Here is a 10,607-nt window from a genome sequence, read left to right as displayed (position 1 = left end):
TTATTTTCGCTTGTATTTAGTTTTTATTCAACTCTATTTTAAAGCCTGTATTCACAAATCTTTGACTAACATGTCACTGTTCACATATTGTTTTATAGCATTAGGAGCATATCTTGAATATCACCTTCTTTATTTTACTAGAAACTTTCCATACACTAGTAACTTTCGTGTCGTTTTATATTTTCAAAATTTCGCTTGAAATATAAAAATATAATTACGCCTGCAAAGCAGGATAGTTCTGCTTGAGGTAAAGGGTATCAAAGTTAAATATCATTCAATGTTTTAACAGGATGATGGATAGTACTACAGTAACGTGTAGACCGTTATACAAGCTAAAGCTACCAGGAATGTTTTATTACTTATGAAAGATAGTAATTAATAAGCTAGTCATCACCACCCACCGCTAACTCTTGAGCTGTTCCCTCACGGCCCTATTTAATTAATTAAAAAACTACTTATCTTGGCGTAAAAATAAACTTTTTGCGATGAAATTCAAGTTATCTTGTTAACGTACGAAGTAGCTGTCGTCTTATTTAGTAACAACCCATTAGTTCCACCAGAAGTGAAATACCTAAAACAAAAGTAGAGATACTCAGCTGGGTACAGTGGGACTACTTTTTTGTGTGTATTTTTTTAAAAGACAAAACAAAAACCTATTTTCAAATATAAAAAAAAACCACAAAGAAACTCAAATAAATCCCAATGCTCCTACCACCTTAAAAATAAGTTCATCGTCATAAGAACAGCATAGAAGTGTATTTTTGTATCCTAATCATAAGAACAATATCCGAGTGTGTTTTCGGTATTTTCAAACTAAGATTACAATTGTTTTGCTGATTAATTATCACAAACTAATTTCCCAAACGGATGGTATGGTTGTTAAAACTTTGATTAAAATAAAGTACAGAACAACATTTCGACCTTCTAGGTCATCTTCCAGTTAACAACGAAGGTGACCTAACTTTAATTTATATATATAAATATTTTGCTTCAACCAATAGTGAAACTACATGTAATTAACAAGTAGAATGCCCACTAACACTACGTCAGCGAATAGAATAGCAGCTAACAAAATTAAGAAACGTCCAAAACCACTTTAAATTGTCTCTTTTCAAATAAATCTGCCTTTTCAAAACTGATTTTTGTTTTACTTCAGTAATTAAAACGAGATAAAGAGAACTGCGTGGTTAAGATGTGACTGACTTCCGTTATCTTGTAAATATTATAGATTACGAAACACTTGTCACTTTAGAACCAATAACAAGAAATTATGGGGCACATAGATACATTTAATGTTGCACATGTTTACTTTCTAGGATAAGTTATACAGCTAATGGCATGGTAAATATTACGAAGGACCATAATTCGAACGAACTGGGTTAATTCGTCTAAGCAGCATCTTCGCTCTTGGTCTCATAATAAATCAACCGTAACTCTGATAACGAAGAACACAACTGACCATTTGTTTAAATTCCTTCTTTAAACATTATCGTATCATAAATAAACGCTTTTAAATTCATCTTAATTCTAAAAGCAGAATGTGATAAACGTCGAACTGCATTCTCGTTTTCCTATAACATTTTCAACATTGAACTATCTAATGGGAAAACGTTTGATAAAGAATAATGGAACACCATTAACGCCCACTTCCATTTAATTGCTCAATAAATCTTAGTTATTCATAAGATGTAGTGCAAGTGTATTTTGTATTTTCATACGTAAATACATTCTGAAGTGTATTACAATTTACCGTTGAAGAACAAATCAAATGTAAAGATAGAACCAGTTTTAAGGATTTAGTGAAAGGTACACAAGCAATACAAGCTGCTTACCAGTTTGTATTCAAACCAGAGTCGACTTATGATGGATCTTGTGTTATCTTACCTAGTTACACGTAATCTTTTCTCAAAGACAAATGTGTTATAAACGACAACAAAAGAACTGATCTATCTAATTTAAAAACATTGCGTTCAAAACCAAAGTCAAAACAACAGCTTGTAAAATATCTTTTACTTCGTAATTGGACCTGGCATGGTCGGGTGGTTAAGGCGGTCGATTCGCAATCTGTGAGTCAAAAGTTCGAATTTCGTTACCAAACATGCTCGCCCCTTCTGCCGTGGGAGCTTAATAATGTAACAGTTAATCCCGCTATTCGTTGGTAAAAGAGTAGCCCAGAAACTTGTGGTTGGTGACGTTGATTAGATGTCTTCCCTCTAGTCTAGCACTGCTAGATTAGGGACGGTTAGTGGTGGTAACCTACGAATAGTCTTGTAAGAAATTCAAAAAGAAACAACAAGCCGAGCTCTCAACACTGAAGAAGAAACATTATAATAAGCTCTCGGACTAAATCGGACAAATTTCAGGTGGAGATAGCGGACAAAGTTTATATAAATAGAGTAGAAACGAAATACAGCTCACACTTGTTGTTTCTGCTATGCATAGATCATGCTCTATGTCCCATTGTTAACCTCTCGCCTTCATTTATGGCTAATAGTGCCTGAGATACCATAAAAATGTTCTAGGTGTGACAAGGTGTTTTACTTAGTAAGTCTCCTGATATAACCTGGCCTAAAAGATTAAGTCTAAATATTATTTAAACTGCGAACAACTCTGGGAAATTTAAAAGCATGGAAGAACTGAACACAATCTATTAGTGTGCGTGTGTGTGTGCTTTTTATACCAAAGCTACTGAGTCCACCGAGGGGAACCGAACCTCTAATTCTACCGTTGTTAATCCGTAAACTTACCACTGTCCCAGCGAGGGGCACCTATCATTCTTATATAAAGAAAGAGACTGTTTTAGGATTCTCTATGATAGGGACAAAACATTTTGTTTTTCACGTTTTACTGTCGTCAGAATATGATATTTCTACAGTATAATAATGCATAAGCCTCATGAACGCGGGCAACTGAAATTTTGGACGCACGTAGCTACCCCCCAGTGGAACAGCGGTATATCTTCGGACTCACACCGCTATAAACCTGGTTTCGAAACCCGTAGTGGGCAAAGCACAGACAACCCATTGTGTAGCTTCTGCTTGGTTCCAGATGAACCAATAAAGACACATAGCTCTCACTAACTAATGCTAAAGAAAAATTTATAGCGTTATTTTACACGCCACTATCTTTTCACCATTGCTTATTGTTTTAAAACGTATTAAGCACAAGCTTCGGTTAATTATTGTAATTCATTAAATAAACGTTTTTACGTTTTTCTGATAACGTTTTGGTTAAAGTTTTACATTTGTGTTTTTCTTATTGGTTTTGACTAGTCATGACTTTTCTACCCCATCCTTTCCCCAAACTTCTTGAATATTAATATAAACTTGCTTAAAACATCTTAACCCTAAAGTTACTTACCCATAATTCATCGCTAAGTTTCACTAAACAATATTTGAGAGGGTGAATTGAGATCGTTTTTCTAAATAACAAATGAATAAAACCATATAGCATGACCAATGTCCAGTTATTTATTTTTCAGTGTTTAGGAGACATCACGTGCTATTGGAGCTGAAACAAAATTTTGTTCTTGTTTGTTTTTGGATGAATGTAGCTAAGATGATATGATAGAGTAGAATGAAATAAGCCATAGTTCTGTTTGATTGAAGTTAAGCACAAAGCTGTACGACAAGCTATGTTGGATGCACCCATCAAAGCAAAAAACACACACCATACAGTGTATGAGATGTGATCACATAGCTTCAAATTTCTTATTAGAATTTTAAACGTTTTTGAAAAGTTCTGTTGTCTTAAATAATATTTATAAAGTTACATAATTATTTATAAATTCTAAGTAATTCAAAATATAACAACAAATAGTAATGCACTGAGATTTATAATATCATATAAAATTACATGTACATGGAGAACTTTCAAAGGCCCGGCATGGCCAAGCGTGTAAAGGCGTGCGAGTCGTAATCTGAGGGTCGCGAGTTTGCATCCCCAACGCGCCAAAACATGCTCACCCTTTCAGCCGTGGGGGCGTTATAAGTTACGTTCAATCCCACTATTCGTTGGTAAAAGAGTAGCCCAAGAGCTGGCGGTGAATGGTGACCTTACACTGCTAAATTAGGAACGGCTAGCACAGATAGCCCTCGAGTAGCTTTGTGCGAAATTCAAAAACAAACAAACAGAACTTTCAAACACCTTCACATATTACTTATTTAAGGTGATAATGTTTATACTCACCAATAGATGGCACGACAAAACATCCAACATTTGATATTATTTTAGTATTCCCATTACAGTTTTCAGAAACTATTTATACCTTTAAACTTGTGAGAAAGAAAATCCTGATGTGAACATTTATGTTAGATATTGTTTCAGTAATTTGTATAGATATTCTATAATAATTAATTTACATGCTGATGTCCTTCTTATTAATATTAAAATATAAAAACTTAATGGTGGGCTTCTTGTTTCTTATTGAAAGATGGAGACTGATACTTGGATGTTACTTTGAAACGTAAGAGTACGAATTTTTTTTTTCAATATTTTAATATTATTGTAAATATCGGATAAAGTAATAAGATAAAGCTTGGACGAAAATGTTTCATGTTATACATTTCCTCAACAGAACTGGTCCTGTGGTTTGTAGAATCAAGTTTACAAATCATTAACCTCTACGGCAAAATTCAGCACAAAAGAAAAACACAACCAATTCATAATACATTTTGTTAGCACCTGGTGGTAAATTTTGTTATCTGGTCTCATCATTAAGTTTAAAATTCATCTGGTAATTTACACGAAATTTTGAGGTCCAGGAAGATATTTAATAGTTTAATACGATTCTAAACGTAAGCAGTTTTTATGTAGATCATATACGATAATAAAATAAACACGTTTTTTTTTACAAATCGAACCGATAATATAATGAACACTGACGGACTCGTTACACAATAGATGTCGCCACAATATTTCATAAGTCGTTTGAAAAAGTACTTTCAAAGAAGTTAACTTCCGCAATGAAAATCAATATAAATGAATAATAAATATCTAGTCGGGAGCTTTGTTGTCGGAATTCTATTAACATTCTTATTATTATGCATTTTAATAATTCAGAGTGATAAAATCTATAATTACTTTTGTGTTGAATGAAGAAACATAACTGATTTATATAAGATATGCATGTATATATGGATACAATTCCTGTGATAATTTGCAACACAAATACGTTTTAACGCTACTAATTTCAAACATATACGTATAATATTTTTCTTTTCGTTTACAGTTTCGTGTAGATCAGTCAAATCTCCCCATATAAGGCGTGTTCATTACAAATTCCACACAGTGTTATAAAAATATACTCCCAGCGGGTATCGAAACTCGGTTTTTAGCAATGAAAACCTAAAGACTTATAGTTGAGTCATTTAGGGAAACAGATGAGAGTGTACTAATCTCTATTTTATATTTTACATCACTAAATAACTATTTTAAATACTTATAATGAATGCTGGTTCATATTCGAAACTGTGCAGTTTGATACGAAGTCTTGCAAAATTGTAAAAATAAAATAATTTTGTAATACACGAGTGACCAGTTTTTATTAATTTCAGGAATGTCTACAAATTTAAATTAAAGGGCTTATTCAGAAAATAATCTATGTTTTTGCTCGTTTTGAATTACGCGAAAAGCTGCACGAGGGCTATCTGTGCAAGCCGTCCCTAATTTAGCAGTGTAAGACTAGAGGGAAGGCAGCTAGTCATCACCACCCACCACCAACTCTTGGGCTACTATTTTACCAACGAATAGTGGGATTGACCATAACATTATAACGCACCCACGACTGAAAGGGCGAACATGTTTGGTGCGACAGGGATTCGTACCCGCGACCCTCAGATTACCAGTAGAGTGCTTTAACCACCTGGCCATGTATGGTTTTATTAAAGTAGTAAAAAGCACTTAAAAACTAAAGACTACTTTTACCATACAGGAGTGTTTATTGTTCGAAAACTTTGCTTGATTGCTTATTTTGTTGTTAAGCCTAAAGCTACACAATGGGCTTTCTGCGATTTGTTCATCAAGGGTATCAAAACTAGGTTTTGAGCGTTATACTCCTTATGACTTATCCGCAGAACCACTAGGGATTGTTTGGTTTGTTTTGAATTTTGCGCAAAGCTACACGAGGGCTATCTGCGCTCGCCGTCCCTAATTTAGCAGTGTAAGAATAGAGGGAAGGCAGCTAGTCATCATCACCCATCAACAGCTCTTGGGCTACTATTTTACCAACGAATAGTGGGATTGACTGTAACATTATAACGCCCCACAGCTAAAAGGGCGAGCATGTTTGGTGCGACGGGGATTCGAACCCGCAACCTCGGATTACGAGTCGAAACCCTTAACTACCAGACCGACATTATTTCACAGTAGCTTACTCGGAATTACAACGCTGAAATAAGAGGTTCGATTCCCCCGCTGAACACAGCAGATAACCCGATGTGGCTTTGCTATAAGAAAACACACATGTACACCCACACTCGTAATAATTAAGATTTATCTGTCCAGGCACACGTGCTGCCATCTTTTTTAAAGAAGTGAAAATGGCATATATTTTTTGTATGTATTTTACACGCAAAAATGCAATGAATCGTTGAACTCCATGAAGTTAAAATCTATATTAGTACTCAAAAGAACTATACAATAAATATATGAAATAAAAATAAAGATACTGAATTATATTTTTAAAATCTGAGGCTAGCGAATCGTTGTCAACTAATACATTTTATATTTGTGATAACAACTGTAATTCTATTATAAACAACCTATTTTGGTTGGTACAATAATCATAACATTAAGTGGTGCATGTGGCTTGACCCAGTTGGGCTAGACATCTCTCTGACCATCCACTCTGGACAAAGTGTGGGAAAGAGCTTGACCACTGAGCAGGGGATTCTGGTGAAGGAGTCATGTAAGTCTCAAGGGAATACAAGTAATCCTGTTGAGTAGATTCAGAGCTACGTTGTGTAAATGGAGTGGGATATTGAAATGGATGTGAGTAAGGTTCTTGATAAAAGCCAGGCATACTCCCCCAACATTTGCTGAATTTCAGTAATTGTGAGATTGTCATAAATATTTTTGGCACTCTGTTGTGAATGTATTTGTGCAGCTTTCTAGTGGTAAGCAGCTCTCATGGCTGCCCTATGTGTCTGTGATGTTGTTAGAGAGAGACGTTGTTTCGTAGGAACAAAAACAGTGCGTGACAAAAATGTTGTAATCTGTGAACCAATGACACCACTTGGCACAGAATTCTGTCTAGAATGTTGTAATCTGTGAACCAATGACACCACTTGGCACAGAATTCTGTCTAGAATGTTGTAATCTGTGAACCAATGACACTACTTGGCACAGAATTCTGTCCAGAATGTTGTAATCTGTGAACCAATGACGCTACTTGGCACAGAATTCTGTCTAGAATGTTGAAGTTTTACCCTCTGACTGTTAGCCTGTTACAATAGATGTACGTTTGTCCATTTTGATCTATGCCTCTAATCAGTCCATATACCTAGGACTTATTATTTACATATTCATTGTAGGGGGCAGTAGCGCTGCTTGCTAGGAATACCACGAGTTCCATCTGGCCCTGCAAGATTTGGGTGTTATAATGTATTGTAAAAGATGCGTCATGATAAGATAGGGTACATTTAAACAGCCTCCAGCGAGTTTACTGGAGACAAAATTATCGAACCATCAGCCCCAGAAATAACCAGAAGAGATTATTTTCTTCCAACTGTTCCTTCATTATTAGAAGAAATTCCACTGCTGCATCCATCATGGAAATCAATCCCATCACATTGTTGACGTAAGAACATTTGGAGGTGGTATCATTGAAGGAGAGTTTGCACCACCAGTTCCCCCACAGGTATGTGACGAATTTGGGGAATATAATCATTGTCCCCTCCAAGGTTATACTTTTTTTGCTATCCAGAGTACTTTTCGAGAAAAAATAGTTGTCATTGCTCAACGTAGTTTTAATAAGGTAGAGCTATAACATCGTTATTAAAAAATTTAGCCTTACAATTAATTATCATTCAGTTAGAGAAACGGATACTTTGGGGTCATTCTACATTTTTATCATTTTCCTCGTTTTTTTTTTGTCAAACAAATCTTTTAAGTGTAAGTTCCATTGTAACGTGCGTGTTAAGGCGTGCGACTCGTAATCTGAGGGTCGCGCCAAAACATGCTCGCCCTTTCAGCCGTGGGGGCGTTATATGATGACGGTCAATCCCACTATTCGTTAGTAATAGAGTAGCCCAAGAGTTGGCGGTGGGTGGTGATGACTAGCTGCCTTCCCTCTAATCTTACACTACTAAATTAGGGACGGCTAGCACAGGTAGCCCTCGAGTAGCTTTGTGTGAAATTCAAAAAACAAACAAACAAACCATTGTAACGTAACCCTACTTCAAAATTTGCAAACTTTTACTAAGAACTTTGACATTCATTTATTGACAGCAATGTAAACATGTTAAAATTATCGAGTAAAGATGTATCTTTTATCTCAATTTCGTAATAATTATTAAGATACCTGCTACATATAATGTTACTTTTTTATTTAAGTTTAGTTATCATTTCCAATACAATAACATTTGAAAACATCAGTGTTTCAGTTCTCATGACTTTTGGTTCAAGTATCTTAAACAGTGTCATTGACAATGCCACCTTTATGGCTTCTGATTGGCTATTTTGCCACAATACAGTCACTATTTTACAATATTATCAACAACATTTGCTAAGAGATACATTTCAACCGTTTATAATTCCTCTTTCGCTTGTCTTCTGATTAATTTTTCTAGGCTTGGTATGGCCAGGTGGTTATGGTGTTCCACTCACAATTTGTCTATAGTGAATTTCAATCTTCCCCCACCAAACGTGCTCGCCTTTTGAGCCATGGGGGGATTTTAATAGTGACGTCAATCCCATTATTCGTTGGTAAAAAGAGCAGCCCAAGAGCTGGCGGTAGGTGGTGATAACTGTCTTTCACTCTTAAATTAGGAACGGCTAAAGCAAATAGATCTCGTGTAGTCTGCACGAAATTCCAACAAACACTTATAAAGAGTTTGTTTAGAATTTTGCTCAAAGCCATATAAGAGCTAGCTGTCCCTAATTTAGGAATGAAAGACTACAGGAAAGGCAGTTAGTCATCACTACCCACTGTCAATTCTTGGGCTACTATTTTACCAACGAAGAGCGGGACTGACTGAAACTTTATAACGACCCTCCCACTGAAAAGATGAGCCTACTTTGATGGGACAGGGAGTTAAAAACCATAATCCTATTATTGTGAGTCGAGCGCCCTCACATGGCCATGCCAAGCCTACCTAAAGTATAATATTTTTCAAATAAACCAAGTTAAAAAAAATTACTTTGCGTTTATCCATCATAAACTGTCAGGTTTGTTTTTTTTTCATACAGGATAGAATGATTGCGTTTATTTGTGGATAGATTTCATCATCTTTCACCGATTAGTTTCGCGAATTTTAACTGACACATTGGACAAAAGTAAAAATTAACCTTGCATTACTGTACTTTTATAGAAATTTATATTTTTTGAAGAAAAATAAATAAAATTGTAGAAAGAGTGACATAATCCAGAATGTTCTCTTCTGTTCAGAATATGCTGAAGTTCCTGTTACGCATTTGCGCACTTTTCAGGATTCCAGTGAAACTAAACTAAACTTGTTGATAAATTATTTCTACAGGTAATCGAAATTCCTCACAAACAGTAACTTATATCACTGTATGTTTAAATTTGTTAGACCAATTCATTTAAGCATTGTGTACAATACTAGTTTGTTTCTTGCTCTTATTTGGAACTTGTCACAAAGTTAAGAATGGGTTATCTACGTATAGTCGTCCCTAATTTTAAACAGATAAGACATCTATTATTAATTAATGAGCTATGTTTCGTATGATCAAATAGTGTGCTTTTATCGCCACTTGTATAATACACCCACTTGTATAGTACACCTACGGCTCCAAGTGAAATTTGTTTTTTTTTAAATAAACTCATCGCGAATCTTTGGAAGGATGAACACTTTCTTCACTTATCTTCTCATAAAACGGACTCTTAACTTTAATTAAATGAGTTTCAATTGTGTTACTTTTAGATTTGTACTAGTGGAAGAAGACTGAAGTCGTTTTCACCTTTCACAAAAAGTGCAAATGTCTGAGTAAATTAAGAACGATACGGTATGATTTTTTCCTCCGTGTGAGTGTGTAAAACATCAAACCAGAAACCCTATCAGAAGTATAAAAGTTTATTATGCTTTGCATTTCGCGCAAAGCTACACGCGCACTATCTATCTTCGCCAGCCGTCCCGAATTAGGCAGTGATAAACAAGAGAAAAGGCAGAGAGTCATCACCACCCACCGCCAACACTTGGGCTACTCTTTTTACCAAAGAATTACCATTGCCTATCACCTTGTAACGCCTCCACGATTGAAAGTTTAATGATTCAAAAATTAATGATTCAATACGGGAAGAAGAGAATAACATGTCTTCATTTCTTTTATGACAAACATCACATGTAAAGTAACATGACAATAACAAAAGAGACATTAAGTTATTTTAAATTTTACTTCTCTTGCCAGGTGTCAATAACACTGCATAA

This window comes from Tachypleus tridentatus, chromosome 12, assembly GCF_004210375.1.
Source record: "Tachypleus tridentatus isolate NWPU-2018 chromosome 12, ASM421037v1, whole genome shotgun sequence".
In the NCBI taxonomy this organism is placed as follows: domain Eukaryota; kingdom Metazoa; phylum Arthropoda; class Merostomata; order Xiphosura; family Limulidae; genus Tachypleus; species Tachypleus tridentatus.
Note: the sequence above shows the minus strand (reverse complement) of the source record.